Source organism: Melanotaenia boesemani, chromosome 7 (assembly GCF_017639745.1).
Source record: "Melanotaenia boesemani isolate fMelBoe1 chromosome 7, fMelBoe1.pri, whole genome shotgun sequence".
Lineage (NCBI taxonomy): Eukaryota > Metazoa > Chordata > Actinopteri > Atheriniformes > Melanotaeniidae > Melanotaenia > Melanotaenia boesemani.
Window position 1 is genome coordinate 10,057,531 of NC_055688.1, and position 16,689 is coordinate 10,074,219.

At 38.3% G+C, this 16,689-nt stretch overlaps 1 protein-coding gene across 3 annotated transcripts in view; it reads left to right on the forward strand.

Annotated features, from left to right (window-relative positions):
* Positions 1-1,720: 1,720 nt before the first annotated feature.
* Positions 1,721-16,689, forward strand: part of htr4 (5-hydroxytryptamine receptor 4) — a 259,262-nt gene continuing 244,293 nt past the window's right edge. For 2 of the 3 annotated variants that reach the window (XM_041990011.1, XM_041990014.1), the window contains exon 1: positions 1,721-2,267. The gene's annotated coding sequence lies outside the window, so the exon portion shown is untranslated. The remainder of the gene's footprint in view (positions 2,268-16,689) is intronic. The other variant, XM_041990012.1, reaches the window with a different exon arrangement.

A 16,689-nucleotide genomic window follows, 5' to 3' on the forward strand; every position in this document is an offset into this window, starting at 1 on the left:
TAAGACCGAAATGAAGCTGAGGGCAGAGCAATGCTAGATTTAACAGGTCTGTACAGGTGCCATTGCTGCTCTTTAAGATTAAAAGGTCCAAAAATGAGGTAAACACAAGTTCAGGCGAACAACAACATGACATATTACATTGTAACATCATTGTTTAACCAAAAACTAAATCAAATCCAGAATTGATGTGAAAAACTTAATAGAAATTAAGAGGGTAAGCAGCAGTCAGGTGCTGATAATTTCACTTGATTAACTTTTCATTAGTAATTGAAATCACCTCTCTAAAAGAACAAATTGTGGTGCATTATCACAATGCCAAGGAGGAAAGACATCAGCAAGCGGTAACTTAACAGTAAAAAAGGTTATTTACCATTTTTTAAAAAAGACTGAACAAGCATGGCTTGTCTTGAAGGTTTGAAGGAGGAAACCTCTTTTCTCTAAAAAGAAGATGACAGCACAGGTTTACAAAGCTGCATCTGAACAAACCACAAGACTTCTGGAACAATGTCCTTTGATCATAAGAGACCTGCAACCTTTAATGATCTCTGAAGCTTTGTTAGGAGAGCAATTCTCCCTGTTTTCCTGCCTTCCCTGTCTCTCCACTCAGGTGGTTGCTGTGGTGACTGATCATTCACACCTGTAGCTCATCACAGGCTGTTTTTTAAAACTCTGGTTCAGGAGCTGTTGCTGGTTTGTCAGGAAATTGTTGAATTATTTACCATTTACTTGTCATGGGTCAATAAAGATTTTTGGGTAAGGGTAGGGGTTAAGAAATTAATTTGAACCTTTTACCACCTTGGAAGCAGCCAGCATCACTGACGCAAACTGCGAGGGTTGGAATACTACTGCAGCTAAATCTACTGTATTAGTCAATTATTCGCCTCCATTCTTTCACACTCAATCTGCAACTTTAGATTGTTCAGTTTCCATTATTTCTAAACTAAAATTCTCTCTTGGAAAATTTCACAAGCCTTGTTTATGTTCACTGTGACCAGCTTTTGAGGATTCCTGGCAGACCTTTTGTCAAATATTGTAAACTTCTGTTGCAAATATAGTTGCAGTTTGTAATTTGCTTCTTGGTCACTTGGCTTAAAAACTGGCAGGCAACCTTGAAAATTATGGATTCATTCTAATTGGCCACAAGTGGGGTCATCTTTAGGCATCAACATTATCAAGGCAAACATGATTTTATCATTTTGAATTATATATTGAAGATTATTCAAGAGGTTTCACTTTCAACTTGCATGTTAAGAGTATGGTGCACCTAAATTTTCTTTTTAATGCAGATTGTGTCCAGACATTTAGGTGACCAAAGCTTCTGTTTGAATCCTCTGAGGACACCAGTACTGCTTCTGATTAAAAAGCAGCTATGAGTCCTGAAAAGATACAAATCACAATAGTTAAAAGCCTGTGTGCTCTCCTGTTGGACTGGAATCCACTTCTGAATTAAAATAAATGTAGATAAAGTATCAGTTCTGTTGTAGCTGTTGATCCTTTTAAGAAACTGCTGCTCACCCTTTATATCAGATTTCTGACGCAGTGTCTAATGACTAGTTTATCTATCGCGGAAAAGGGTACTGGAAAAAGTAGTCGGTTATAAATCAAGGAAACGACAAAGATCACGTGAGTTCAAGGTAAATTTGGGCTTTTCCACAGAAAGGTCAAAGGATCGCTCTTTACGCGTGCTTGCGTCCTCAGTCTATCACGCACATTGCAGGGACAGCCCGAGCCGAATGGAGCATGTTAGTTTAAAGTCGTCTGTCAGTGACGGAGACAGTGCGTGAGCAGGAGGAAGAGTGGGCTTCCTTCACTTCAGGGCGAGAAAAGAGGAGGGACTTGCGCAGAGTGGGTTAATGTCCGCTGTGAGTTTAGACAGAGCGGCACAGCGCAACATCTCTCCCGCTGACTCGTCTCGCTCCTGACCGGACACACTCCACGCTGTGGGTCTCCAAAGTCTCCACGTGGATTTTCCGCTGTTCCTCAGAGTATCCCCAGCACCCAAACTGCATCCGAGCGCGCGGCGCAAGTATCTCATCGCTCCCTTTTGCGCGCGGTCATTTCACCAATATCCCACGCTTATCTTTTCTGCGCTCCACGCATTCCGATCCCTGAGCGTCAGCCACGACCGCGGGTGATTGCTCTTTCTCACATTCTAGCCAGAGAAATTAATTTCGCTTTGAGTACGGACTGATAATTGCCCGGTTTTCTTTCATGGGGATTTAGTGTCGTGACATGCTTTCAGGACCCGAGGTCTCCACACAGAAATGGTGAGTAGAATCAACTTTTTTTTCGCAGATTATTAGCCTTCTGTGCGCATTTATTCTCGCTGTGTGGACATTTGACCTCTGCAGATGAGGTGAAGTTCAGAAGCCAATAGACGAGTTTGAGTTTTAAGTCACCTGTGACAGTGTTAGAAACCTCCCAAATTATGTCATTAATATAAATTGCGCACTGTTTTATGATAGTGTTCAGTTGTCTTTCTAGTAATAATGTTAGGATTTAATCTGTGTAATCCACAGTCCTGTGGGATTTTGTGCATCAATCCCATTACGCGTCAAAACATTTGCTACAGTTGTGTTTCACATGGACGCGTTGACGCGTCTCGTGTCACTTTGCCTTGACTTGGAAGACTTTTTCATAAACATGATCCCAGCGGTGTCAGACTAGGCTGCACCCTTTTGTGTCGATTGATGTACTATTGATAAGGAGGGCTGTAGATGCACAGAGTTGGCTGTCACATGCAGCGCGCGCTGAAGCAGGAGGCTGTGGACAGCTGCTGGACCCTGTAAGTGAACAGCCAGAGATGTAAAGCCTGTAAATTAGTTGGATTATTTGAACTGATTGTGTCTTTCTGTAGTTTTCTGCAGCAACAGATTTTACTGGATAGTTTGTAAATATGCACTGAATTTAAATTATCTTAACTGCACGTTAAGATTGTGACACTGTAATTAAATGTGAATGAAGCAAAAGTATGGTTTAAGGACAGTCATTTAAAGAGCTTTCATGTTCAAATAATACATTTCAGACTACTTTTCACCTTGAAATTTATGCTCTATATCGTGCTAGACAAAGCATACAAAGCTGTATTCTGGATCATCACTTTACGTTGTGTTTCACATACTTCCAGTAGAACAGTGCCTCTAAATTGAAACACTTCACCTTTTACTTGTCTAATTTTGCCGTGCAGTTATTTCAAAACTGAGATTGTAATCATTACGTAATATTTATGGATCAGTCACGCAGAGAATCATCGTACCATTGCTCAAAGGTTCAGGTACAATGTGTCAGCTTGAATGATTGGAGGATCGCCACTTTATAATTTACAGCTCACACTCTGCAGCTCACCCATAACAACTGTCTGTGGCCAGAGGGCTACAGGTTCACAGGCAAATTACTTGGGGCCCTTCGGATTGACTCTGTTATCACTTTCATTTTAATTTGAGACATTTTCCTCTTTAAAAACTGAATTAAAAAAAAAAAGAAGAAAATTTTTAGCCATTTTCTCTTCTGTTTATTTCCATACTTGCATTGAATATGCATGCAACTGGTAGTGCACAAAGGTGCATCAGGAAAACAAGATTTCTGATATGTTTGTTCCACAGCAGCAGCTGAAGCTTTAATGGAGTTGATTCTGTGGTGTTTTCCTCCCAAACTCTTACAAGAAGAAGCTTTTTTCAAAATGTGTTGATGTTGACTTTGCTTTATTGTGGAGCTCAGGTTGTTTTTTTATTTTTTTGAAAGGCTTTGTGTGTACATGCACTTGAGTGTCAGTTCTCTCATGTGCCTGAAATGCCATTGTTCTAATGCTGGGTTCACCAGTCTGTTAACTTCACTCTGAATCTCATTTTCTTCCCAGAATGAATGAATGAAAGTGAATGTTACAAGAAAAATGGCAGAATTGTGATGTTTACCCATAAAATATTTTTTTTTATTTGCACTTTTTTCCTTGGCAGCCGGCCAGGGATAAATCTATAGATAATATGTTGGGTCCGGTAAATCTAAAAGATTTTTTTTTCATTAGTTTTGACATTTTATGAAGTGCTGTCACCCGGGAGGCCAGGGAGAGTATATATTTAATCTGTCTTGCTATCCCTTGGATAGAGTCAGAGGCAGTGATGGAGAGGACTTTGATAGAATACCAGAGCCTAGATTTTTGGCAAAACCTGATGTCTGTCAAGGCAAAGAGCCAAATGAAAAGATTTCTATATAGAGATCAGCTTTGGCATTTTTGGTTTTTATATTTAGCTGGATAACGTTGAGTAGCTAAAGCTGGTAAATGAGGAATATAACATCTGAAATGGAGAAATATAGTTTCACCACGCAGGACTGTCAGTTTCCGGGGATCAACATCTCATCCTATTATTGAGTTGCTTCCTATGCTTAAAGTCATGTTAGATTATTTTAGTCCACTAGAGGGCAGAGTCTAGGATGCCAAAGAAAGTCTGCCAAACTCCAGTCTACTTGTCTTCTGTGTATTGTGAGGGTTAATGAGTCATTTTATTGATAAAAATCTGTAATTTGCTTTTTTTAAGTTCTGTCTTGCTGCTTCCCTTCCTCTCATGGAGCTTTGAAGAGATGCAGTATATATGTGTGTGTGTGTGTGTGTGTGTGTGTGTGTGTGTGTGTGTGTGTGTGTGTGTGTGTGTGTGTACATGGGCTGGGGTTGATCATCAGAAACATATCTTGAGAGCTGAGCCAGTATGCTGACCCACAGATTTTCTGGATAATTTGTAATTTTGTTGCATTTGTTGCAATGACAAATAAAGTTCTATTCTATTCAATAATATATATTTATCTCAAAACAAAATGGAAGTTTAAGAGGTCTGTTCCTTGTGTTAAAACAGCTTTTTTTTTATGTTTTTAAACCTGCAGTTTATGTTGCTAGTTATAATGGCTGGAATTACTGTCCAATACAGAAGGCAAAGAAAGAATTTATGATAGAGTGGTTTGGTAATTTGCAGTCTGGTACACATTGTACAGAACATTGTGAGACTTTGAGAGGAAGTCATGCAGTCCAGTATATCACTCAGTGTGCTGACACTCAGTAGTTTGGCATTAATTTATGTACATTGAGGGACGGTATGACTGAGGCTGCATGCTGCTCATTGTCATATTAATTTTATGTTTATTTGACAGGGACAAATTTATAAAATATTGCTTAAAATTACATAAAATCAAAGTAGATGCCATGTATAGTCGGTGTTGATATTTTTGACTGTGTTGCAGCAAATGCCATGAATTTTTTCAATAATTCTTGTTTTTTTTGACAAAATGTTAGAAATATTTTTCTGTCAAATGTCTTTAATACGTAGTTGAAGATTTAGCATACAAAACATGAAATATTTCTATAAAATATTACAGGGATGGGGCTTTAGTTGTGATTAGAGTCTTGGAGATGTCAAAGAGCAATAAATTTATTTGATGTCATTAATATGTTTTATGTAGTATCAGTTACTTCCACTGGTGACCTTGACCCAAAGGTGTCCCATAGACTTTCATTAAAATCACTTATTTTAATTTTACTGTAATTTCAGTTTAAAATAATTTTCTTTAATGTCAACATTTCATTTGGAAGTAGTGATATTTGACTTTTTTACTTCTTTATATCACTGGATCCCCATTGTAGGCAGACACAGGAAATCCTGGTATTTTTGACAGTTATATTACTATCATTGCTTTATTAAGGTATGTACATTTTGGCCAGAGGGTGCCAAATTTGAGGAGGGCACAAGAGCTAATTGATCTGAGTACTTCAGATTTAGCATTTGGTCTGTCTAGTCACTTTTGTCGTGAGCTAGCCGCTTTGACTGTGAGCTAGCTTACTGCTGGCTTGCAGGATGGCTGAGGCTTTGAAAATCCCAGCTCCACTTCAGTGGAGAGTAAAAATTGGGAAATGTACAATCTGCAACAACAGTTTTTAGAGGATAGCTGCTGCACCGAGGCTTAAACTTCCTGTCAATCACGGTACCCAAATGTACAACCCTAAACCAAGTGTTCAAACTGATATTTTGGGATTTAAATTAGGGGAACCCATTTTATGTTTCCAAAATGAAAAAGATGCTTCATCTCTCTCTCTTTCTATCACTCACACACAAACACACTCTCTCTCTGTTTGCTGTGTGGAGTGATCAAAATGAGCTTATGCAAGAGTCCGGCCGTGCAGTTAATTGCTGAATCTTCTGGGCTTTCTCATTTGCGTACAAACACACTTTCACACTCTCAGAGTGACGTGATAATTTGACACGCACTCACGCACACTAACACAAAAGAGCATTTGCGGTGGATCAATAGTCACTTCTGTTTCTCTCTCTCTCTCTCTCTCTCTCTCTCTCTCTCTCTCTCTCTCTCTCTCTCGCACACAAACTGTCACTGTCAGCCTGCCTCTCTCTGCTTAACATCTACTGTGGTATCGCTTCTGGCAGGTTGTCAGCAACGTGTTTAAGGGCTGGGCTGCATTATTAATTGTATTACAATCAACTGCAGCGTTGGCGCCTTAGAAGTACATTCATGCCTCTTTTACAACCGGTAAACCTGTGTGGTGTAAGCATGAATTTGCAGCATGGAAAAAAACAGACTACAAATATGAGTACACTGGTTTACAATCTGAGCTATGTACATGTTTAACATTTGTAAACAGTTATGTACTCTCTTGTCTGAAAGATCTGTGTGTATGCAGTTTGCTATATAAATTTAGGCTTTTTTTCCACACTGTATAAAATTTTCTGCTGTCCTGTCTGCTGCTGTTCTGCTGTTTAATTCGATTAATAAATTTATCAATTGTTGCATTTAAGGACCAACTACCAGGCCAAAATGACAGTAATAAGACCCACGGTGGCCTAATTTACCATTAAACATAAACAATAAACATTCTGCTCTGCTGACCGGTTGTAGTGCTTTGACTACTTATGTTTACATTACTGTTCCATTCAGTAACCCAGACTGAACTGTTCCCTTTTGTTGGTAGAAAGAATAGTGTTTGCTTCTCAGTGGGGGTGTGTTCAGTTGTAGAAGTTTCTGAATGGCCACGTTTACATGAGTTTTAATTCCCCTTTAATTCAGAATAAAAATGAAATTCTTAAAACACCTAATTCTGAATGAAAATGGTCATTCAAAATTAAACTTGAATCTGTAGTAAGTGGCTAGTTTATTCTGATATTAGATCCAAAGTGAATAATTCCTCAATCATGTATGCACTCATTTCACTTTAATTCTGGAGGGGGGGCATCATGACGGGGGCACATGGGAATGGGAAATGTCGCAGACAAAGTAATGTTTTGACATCTCGGGCTTTTGGAAACGTTCCGGTCCACACTCCAGACCCCTTGGTGGCAGTAATGCACCAATTTGTTTTTGCCAACCACCAAAAAATATAAAGAAGAAAAAGAACTGCAGAACAGAGATCAGGGTTTACTGAACGCATCGAAAGGAAGAAATAAGTGAGATATATGGAGAAATAAGTAACTGGGATGAAAGAGGGCAGATATCTTGCTCTTGGTTTAACAGTAAATGTGTTTCTTATTACATCTTCCACACATCTGTGATGTTATGAGTATAGTAAGTTAAAAAGTTGTAAGTTATAGTAAGTTTTATATATATATATATATATATATATATATATATATATATATATATATATATATATATATAATACAATGTTTATTCCTCCAAAGCGGGGGCACGGTAGAAGACGTCTGAGAACCACTGCGTTGTGGTATTCTATCTTCCTTCTCCTCAGCTGACCAAAGTTAAGTAGTATGCTAGTGTCGAGCATACAAATCAAAATGAAAATGGTTCTTATTATGTGGTCTTCCATGTTGTAGACAAGAAGAAAAGAAGTAGGAACTGGAGTTTGTTTTATTCTGGTAGAAGTAAATATGTCGCATCCGCCCCCTGCCCAGTCAAAACCCTTCCCAACCCCCAGATCTTTAGCAGAATTGAATATTCATCCATTCTCTCTCTGTGCCGTTTATTCCATGACAGGTCGCAGGTAAGCTGGAACCTATCCCAGTATTAACAGGTGAGAGGTAGGGTACACCCTGGACAGGTCACCAGTCCATTGCAGGGCCAACACAGAATGACACAAACAACCATTCACCCTCATTCCTAGGGAGAATTTAGAGTCATCAGTCAACCTAACATGCATGTCTTTGGATGGTGGGAGGAAGCCAGAGAACCCGGAGAGAACCCATGCATACACGGGGAGAACATGCAAACTCCACACAGAAAGGCCACTGCCCTCAAGGTTCGAACCTCCCCCCTGCCAAGATTCGAACCAGCGACCATCTTGCTGTGAGGCTGCGGTGCTAGCCACCACACCACCGCGCAGCCCATCAGAATTGAATAAAGGCAATTAAATGTGTTTTTCATGTAAACCTCAATTTGGAATTATTATTTCCATGTAAACACAAAGGAGACTACTATAATTCCAAATTATTTAATTCTGAATGATTCGTTCTGAATTAAAAAACACCATGTAACCGTGGCCGATGTTGCACCCTGTGCCTGACGGCACATTCACACAGAGACAAAACAATTTTGTTTTTCAAAAAGTTTTTCGTACAAACAGAAGCTGTGCTTCCTCAGTACTTACTGGTGAACCGACCCATGTTCACACCATTTTCACCAGAATCAAAGTGGGGGGACTTTACTCCATGTAAGTAAACAGCAGCTTGATCAACAGATTTTGTTGTGAAAGTTGATGGTTAAGTCTTCAGGTTCCATTATAACTTATGGCTTTCCAAAATAAACAAAGTAGATTTCATTAGTGAATTTTACAAGAAGTTAGGTTGCGAGCTCCACTTTGGTTCAAGTCTTTTTCTCCCTCGTCGTATTCCTTCCTCACGTTCTAAAGCTTATTATTTTGTTTGATGTTTTTTTCTTTTTTTTTACTTTACTTAAACAGTGTGTAATACAGTACTTGTGTTAACATTGACAGCCGGTATTGTGAAAGGGCTCTGTGGTGATAACATCATCAGGTCGTAAAAAAAGATGTATTTAGGTTGTAAACATGGAATAGGAAGGGGTGGCATTTGCAGAGCTATTAACTTTGGGACCATTTCAGAAGCGGAGCGGCTTCAAACTCCCCAAACCCTGTTTCTGTCTGGACCAAATGTCCAAATGATAAACAACTGTAAGAGAATCCCCTAAACTCATCCCTGTGAGAATAGGGGCTAAATGTTACTTGAAGCAGATGCTCACAGGACTGGTATCATTATAGTTCCAGTTTTCCTCACATTTATAAAACTTTCCAACACACTGGACAGAAGATGTGTTAACAACATATTCAGTTTTCGGTTGTGTCGGGTGTGAAAGATCCAATATATGATCCGATATATGGGTGCACAATTCTTGGAAAAGGTATGCATTGCAAATATCCTGTTTTTCCTTTATTTAAAAAAAAATTCAATCTGATTCCTTGTGTTCCTTCAAATAGATTAAATTACTCTGAAATAATGAAGGTGACGTTCATCTGTGAATGCACCAGCATATAAAAGAAAATCATTTGACCAAAGCTGAAAAAATTACTTTTTACTACACATTTATTTTTTGTCTGAAATGTCCTTTGTTGAAAAGTAGCACATTTGGCTCAGTGCAGCAAACAAAGGAAAAGAGGCTTTCTGTGCCTTTTTGTTTGAGGGGCTGTTATTATCGCTCCCATCCTCAGGAGCAACACCATTTCCTCAAGCAGTGTCCAGGATGCTGTTGAAAGGTGGATGCTCATGGCAGAACAATAATGTGCCTTAAACAGAGGGGAGTATGGCTGCAGTGATGCTTCCCGCTTGGGGGAAACAATCTTGTCAATAGGAGAGTAGGAAATGTGGTATACAGAGAGGAGAAAGAGGAAGAAGGAGGGAAATGAGTCTGATCTAGCAGGAGGCTCCAGCTGAATGAACTGATTCCACTATCAAGGATAATGCACAGTTTTCTTTTATTTTTATTTTTCCCCACTCTTTTAAAAGTTGGTGTGCAGACCTTTTATGTCATTCAATGGCAGCAAAGTGTCTTCTATGAAAAAAAAAAACAGATAAAAAGAACAAAGAACATGTAAGAGGACTAAATTGTGTTCTGTATAACTTGCAGAGTTGTTACATTTTTCATTTCTCATCCAACACTTAAGCTTCAACAATGATGCATTTCTTTCATGTATCTTAACTGATCAAACTTTCCAGCAAATTCTGCTGGTTTATTACTACTTGGATCCTTGTTGTTACACTCATGTTTGTCGCTAATGTAACAGTGAAAAAAAGCTGTAACCCAAAAATAAGACGACGGTTCAAGCAAATGTCTAACTCAGCCAAAATGTCTGAAGTGGTTTGGATAATCTGGCGTTTCTTGCGGAAGATGATGTAGGTGCTTTCTCAGCATGTCTCTAAATCTCAGCCATTACCTTGGGTTATAACTAACATACATTATGAATAAAAGTCTTCATCATTTGTCTTTTCAGTTCCCAGGATTTACCTGTAAAGATGATCAGTGGTTATCTTTTAATGATATGATCTATAAAACAGCATGAAGTATTATACTTTCAGTATAAGCCAGAATGAGTGACCATTCTTACTGTTTAAGAGCACTGTGAGTGAGTTCCTGTGAAATTCTCCTTGGTAAGAAAAACTGCTGACTTGCCAAAGGTTTCCAGAGAGCCTTTGTCTAATGTCATGTTGGCATACCAAATACAAGAAACAAGGCAGTGAGAGAGCTTGCAGAGCATTTAAGATTGTGTTGATAAATCACTTAACCACAGCTGCAGACCTAAACAAACATCTTGCCAACTCAGTATAAACTGAGACAGGTTGTTATCCACTCTGAAGAATCAGTCTGAATGCCTTTGTTTGGGTTCAGAATGATTTATGTTTGGAGTGCTACCTAAGAGGTCACTGATCCTGGTTGCCTTACCCTGACAATGGTGCATCAAGGCAGTCATGTGATGGTTCTGGTGGCTGGTGGAATTCTCTTGGCCCTGTAACAACTGAGGCTGCATCTAGAATATTGTTAAGTGACAGTATTTGTAGTGACTCCTTCCAGGATGAAAATGAGCAGATGCAAAGTGATTTCAAACAGATCGTGACAGAACAGAACATATCTGGTGAGTTAGGGAGTGTCTAGTTAGAACCACTTAACTCTGCTGTCATCTTTGAATGAGCTGGTACAGTTTCTGTTTGAAGAACAGAAATAACATTTACATTGCTACTTTCTTAAACTTGTATTTCTTGATATAATGAAGTATTTACAGCAGGCAAAAGAGGACCAATTCAATATGAAATTTTAAAAATGTTATTTAGCATGTTTTTGTTATTTTGTTCAACTCCTGTTTAATTCCCTGTTTTCTTCTTCATCCTTAAGGCAGGTGAAAAGACCTGGTGTTGTTAGAAAATAGCTGATTATTTGAATAAAAGTTTTCATTTGAGGATTTGTAATTATAAATTGTCTTTACAAGAGTTAGCTGAATAAAATGCACATACATAAATAGAGGGAAAGAAATATGGATACTCCTGCACACATCTAGTTGTAATAAGAATGCAACAGATGTGATTTGCATTTTGTTTTCCAGTGTAAGAACGTTAAACTCACTCTAATATTCTGATTTCTTTTATCTGAGCTGCTGAATAGAGATAATTAACTCCATTTACTGGCTGTCATTTGCCTCTGAATGCATCGTCAACCAGAGGCATTCAGCGTCTGATACCACAAATCTGAATCTGAATCAGAACTCTTCCAGAGATGTGTTAGGGAGAGAATGAAAAATGAGAGGAAAATGTTTATGTAGAGTGGCCATGAAATAAATAACTTTAGGATTGAAAGTCTGAGCAGAACATTAGATGAGCAGCAGCATCCTTACTGCTCCTGGATCCACACAGGAGGTAGTCATGCACAGCATTAAACTGCATAGAAGCACTCACAGTCATCTACATAATCGCTGTAGCTCTGCAAGTAAAATGTAATAAAAATGTACTGGAAGTTGTATAATGTGCATATGCAGACCAGTGGAGGAGTAAATATTTGCCACTTTGCAGAAATCTGAACGGGTCCTCTGAGTGAATAATTAGAGCTACAACAGAGGAATGAGACAAATTTAAAGAGTATATGTGTATAAGTAATGCATTCATAAATTCTGTATACAGCTGGGACTTAGTGCAGATGTAGTCATAAACTATAGAAAGAAAATTTTAACGTTGCAATACTTGTTGAAGTTTCCTATGGGAACATTCATGCTTCGAGTCCAGGGTCTTCAACATCTGTTCAAATACCTTGAATGAATGTTTAGGGTGTGAGTTACGTAATCAGACGTCAAAAGCAGGAATAGTTTGATGCTTTCAAGGATGGCGTTTCCGTTGCAAGTTTATTTCCTGTTTCATACCAGGAAGATTATACGGCAGTACATAAATGCACGTAACTACTTGCAAACTGACAACTTTGTTTTGATATTGAAGTGGTTCATATATCCAGTCAAGTCAGATGGCTGTCTTTCCAGAATAGTTTAACTGGGTGTTTTTCTTCCCATTTTAAAGGGAGTTTTTCCTCTTCACTGTCACCTGCTGCCCTGTGCACTCTGGATGGGAAATTGACTTGAAGAGGAGTTTAAATGCAATGTGATTGTTTCATTAGCTATGCATTTCTTTGTAAACTGTCTTTATATGAACAGTTATGTTATTTTATAATTTTATAAATAACTTTTTCAGTTTAGAACTTTTTTTCACAGTTAAAATATTTAAGAGCAAATTCTCATTTGCAAACATGACTTGGCTAAGAGGCCCTTGTAGGAAGAAAAAGAAAATACAGAAACACATAATACATATAAACATACCAGCTTTATTACGGACAAGAAAAGCTAATCTAGCTTTATTTAGTGTAAAGATCAGTAATGTGTGTTGAAAAAGACAGATGAATCCAACCAGATGCTGAGATAAATGCTGAGATATTTGTAAATTTTAACATAACCCAGGGCCAACCCTTCAGCACAACTGATCTTGTGGATACTGAAGGCATATTTTTTTTCCCTCAAAGATGACTAATTTGGACTTATTTGTATTAAGGGAAAGATGGAGTTTGCAAAAACATAGATCAACAGAGATAAGGCTGAGTTGCAGAGTGGATAGAGTGAAGAGAAGGACCAACTGACTATATAATTGTATCAGCATACAACTGAATCTATGAACTGCCAACATCTTTGGCTACATCATTAGTGTAGATGGAGAATAAGGTCGGGCCCAAGGTGGAGCCCTGAGGCACACCATTCAAAATGGTGAGTGGTTCAGACAAGATGGTTCCAGTTCTTCGATACATTCATCAAGCTAGCTGGTGAACCAATCACAGCAAGTGGTGAACAGACCAGTGCTAGAGAACGTTTGTAGAAGTTCAAGTAAGTAGAAGTTCCAAAAGGAGCATAGTCTGTATATCCAGTAGAATTATAGCTCAAATACAACTCTGTGGCATGTAGAATTGAGGCCTTCCTGCTGCTTTAGTGCTCAAAACCAAATTTTGGGATATAGTCTGACAGGAAAGGCTTCTTAATCAGCATATTTCCTAAATTAAACACACACACACACACACACACACACACACACACACACACACACACACACACACACACACACACACACACACACACAAAGTCACACATGCATAGACAGACTTACAAAATGAAAATCATACCAGCTGTCACTTCATGTAATTACTATGCTAAAAAAAGACAAGCTGATGTAAAGAAAAAAATCTTTATGTATTATTGTATTATTGTCGTGAAGTTGTAAGCCTCAAAAGAAGAACCAGAGATATATAAACAGTCGTTTGCATCCAAGAGTAGTAAGAAGGAGCGAGAAATTTCAGAGAAATGTAGAGTTTGAGTTATTGAGAAACCAGATGAGGGCAGTGAGATTTATTTACAAGTTAAAAAAAAAAGAAGAAAAGAGAAAAGAGAAATGCTTGTTAGAGCAAATGATACAAAGAGCTGAGAATAGAGACAGAAATTGGTTGAGAGACATTGGTGGAGAATAATAGAGTTTATATTTATTTTTGTGGCTTAACCTCAGGCACTCATGAACATAATAGTCTGTTTGACATAGACTCAGATATTATGACTGTGTGTTGGAAAACATAGGTGCTCCATTATGTATATATTTCATTTGATAAAGATTTTCTCTTCACTGGTGTGTGTGTGGAGTCTTGCACTTTAGAGACCTCTATCTATGTTGAGTCTTATTAATGTGGGTAAATTATCATATCTAAAGATTATGTTTTGGCCAGTATTTAAAACTGGAGCAGGTCTCTGGGAAATGTAATTCTATGATATTCTTCATATTTTTTGTATTGAGTACTGTTTTGAAATCATCTCACATTTATTGTATATTTCGTTTCCAAGGCAGACTTTCATTTATAATTTCTTAAAGTGCTCTAAACAATAATCTCTCAGGCTTTCTGAAGGCTTTTCCGAGTTTTTATTTGGACATTTGTCTCTCATTTTTAGCCAAGTCTTTGTACCCTACCATTACCAGAGGAATGTATTGTTTAAGCAGCTTATCACTGACTTATGAGTCATTTAAGAATAAAAAGGCAAAAAAGGCACCTAATTTTTAAGGGTGAACTAGTGTTGTTTCAACAGATAAAAGACCACTTAGCAAATAATCATTTTTTAATTGCATCTTTAGGGACTTTGTTACTAACAACCTGTCACAAAGAGATATCATTTTTTCCCATTTCTTTTGTTACATCTATGAAAGCTAGAAAAGCTTTTTGCTTCAACAAGTTGATTTTTTGTATTAGCTGAAAACTTGGCATATCTCAGCATGGTGTGCAGTATGTTCTTAAAACATTTAAGAAAACTGGAAAAAGTGAGGCCTAAAAACTGTCTACATCACATGAGCAGGATCTGAAAGTGATAGGAATGAATAGAAAGTGAATACGAACATGTCCAGCAGACTGAGACCTGATATGGGACCTAAGAGATGTATCTGGATTTTTAGTTGATCGATCTACATTTGGCTCAAGCCTCATCAGAAATGGCTGGGTGGCTGTCAAGAAGTCATTCGTAAAGATAGGGAATTGAGTAAAGGCTGGGGTATGACTCAAGAACTGTACTGGAAATCAGTGGCAACAGGTCTGATGGAGTGATGAATCCTCCTGATTGCAGCGGTGTGGGATCATCTGGACAGAAAAGAAGAGCTTTAGAAAGTACTTCAAGAAGCCTTGAGAACTAATCCGGAAGACTGAAAGAAAGCTTGTTAGGGTTCAACTGAGCTTTCTGGTCTCAGGAATCTTTTCACAAATGTTCTTGTTGGTCTGCTCAGTGGAAGACCGCTTTATCTAAAGGGGCCACAGCCGCTCTGTGGGTATGTGTGCTAACATGCTGTTATATTTCCACCTTTGTAAGGACCAGTCTGAGTTTGACTCTTAACCCTGCTGTCCCCAGTGGGCAAGCAGCAGGTCAGTAGCATCTGCAGAGTCTAAACCGAGTACTTTGAGCCGGACTGCTGTGGTGAAGAAGCAGTCTGACAGCTGTCAGAGTCTGCTTCACAATGGGGAAAACAATAGGAAGCCTAAAAACACACTTTCAATTTCAGTATGAAAGTGTTCTTGGAAGTGTGAGCAGCTCTGTGTCTGATGCAGTTACAACGATGCAGTCTGTCTGCGCTGTCAGAGCAGAGAAAACACAAGACCTGAGACTGATGATTGAAAAACACAGTGCAGACATGGAGTCAGGCCTTAAAAATGCCCATTTTTCTTCATATACTCAGGCTACATTTCTGCTTTAGGGGGTAATCCCATGACAACTTTTTTGAGTTCATTTCCAAATTGGGTCAGTTACAGCTCTATATTCATGGGGTAAGGAAACAACCTTGGGCTCTATGGAAATGTGACATTTATTTTAATTCTCAATCTGAGAGTTTTAGTCAGTAGAAACATTTTGGTAGGTGGAACTTGTGTCACTGCATTTATGACACTGAATTAAAAAGTAGAAATCTTTTCAAGTCCAAAGATTTTTGGTGTCTCATATGATGCAAATATATATTTTTATGACTTATCTTGAACCTATAAGCTCATAGCTGCTAAACATATTACCAAATCAATACCATGGTAATAAGTGTGTGTTTGGAACTCAGTTTGCCTGCATTTTCAAAAGATCTGATTTATTAATTTTTCCTCAGTCCTCCTCTTCTTCCTCCTCCTCATTTTACAATGCAGTTAGGGAGAATGTGTTGAATCCTGCAGTCCTCTGCTGTTCTGCTGTATTGCACAGTAATCACTATGCTCTGCCAAGTTTTAAGCAACCAGTTACATCTGTAGGACTTCATCCTTTTTAATAGCTATCTACCCCCTCTCCCAAATATGAAGCAAAAGGAAATCTAATATCCATTTCACTTTAAGGTTGGAATCACATTTGACGTATAGCTGCAGTAAAGTGCACTAAAGCAGACACAAAGTGGAGACCTCACATCTGTGATTAGTGAGAGGGGGGATATATGTGTTTTATTTATACCAGTCTACCAATATTACTCTGTCATGATGACAGTGTATACTCTATAATCTTCTTTTTACCAACAATATTAACCTGTTTCACAGCAAGACAGTCAGTTTGTTTGATAATGTTATTGAAATAATGCAAATAGTAATTGTGAGGGTTGTGAATAAAGCATGTTTGTTGAAAAAAACAAAGGTCAGCTGATTACATGAATATTCTAAATGGCCATTCCCCCG